Source organism: Seriola lalandi, unplaced genomic scaffold (assembly GCF_002814215.2).
Source record: "Seriola lalandi dorsalis isolate HSWRI2012SDOR001 ecotype SW California unplaced genomic scaffold, Sedor1 jcf7180002017114, whole genome shotgun sequence".
NCBI lineage: Eukaryota > Metazoa > Chordata > Actinopteri > Carangiformes > Carangidae > Seriola > Seriola lalandi.
Window position 1 is genome coordinate 1 of NW_019487766.1, and position 516 is coordinate 516.

Below are 516 nucleotides of genomic sequence, written 5' to 3' on the forward strand. Positions count from 1 at the left end.
GCAGGAGAATTTTTTTCCCGCCTTTTCTGACCGCGTTTCTCCCTGCAGGTATTTGGGCATCACCAAACCTCTGACCTACCCCGTGCGGCAGAACGGCTGCTGCATGGCCAAGATGATCGTGTCGGTGTGGCTGCTCTCCGCCTCCATCACCCTCCCCCCTCTGTTCGGCTGGGCGCAGAACGTCAACGACGGCAGGGTCTGCCTCATCAGTCAGGACTTCGGCTACACCGTCTACTCCACCGCCGTGGCGTTCTACATCCCCATGTCGGTGATGCTGATCATGTACTACAGGATTTACCGAGCTGCCAAACTCAGCGCCGCCAAGCACACGATCACCGGCTTCCCCAGGGAAAGGGAGTACGGAGCAGGGGTGGCTCCGAGAGGGGGGCGAGGGGGGCACGGGCCTCACCGGCCGACTGAGTCAGGAGAAACAGGAAGTGTGGAAGGGACAGAGCAGGAGGAGGAGGAGGAGAGCTTGGACTGCGTGGCGGCGGCGTTGAAGCTCCAGCGCGAGGT

General features: G+C 61.8%; 1 pseudogene; it reads left to right on the plus strand.

Annotated features, from left to right (window-relative positions):
* The first annotated feature begins 48 nt into the window (after positions 1-48).
* Positions 49-420, plus strand: LOC111645309 (5-hydroxytryptamine receptor 7 pseudogene; annotated as a pseudogene).
* The last annotated feature ends 96 nt before the right edge of the window (positions 421-516 follow it).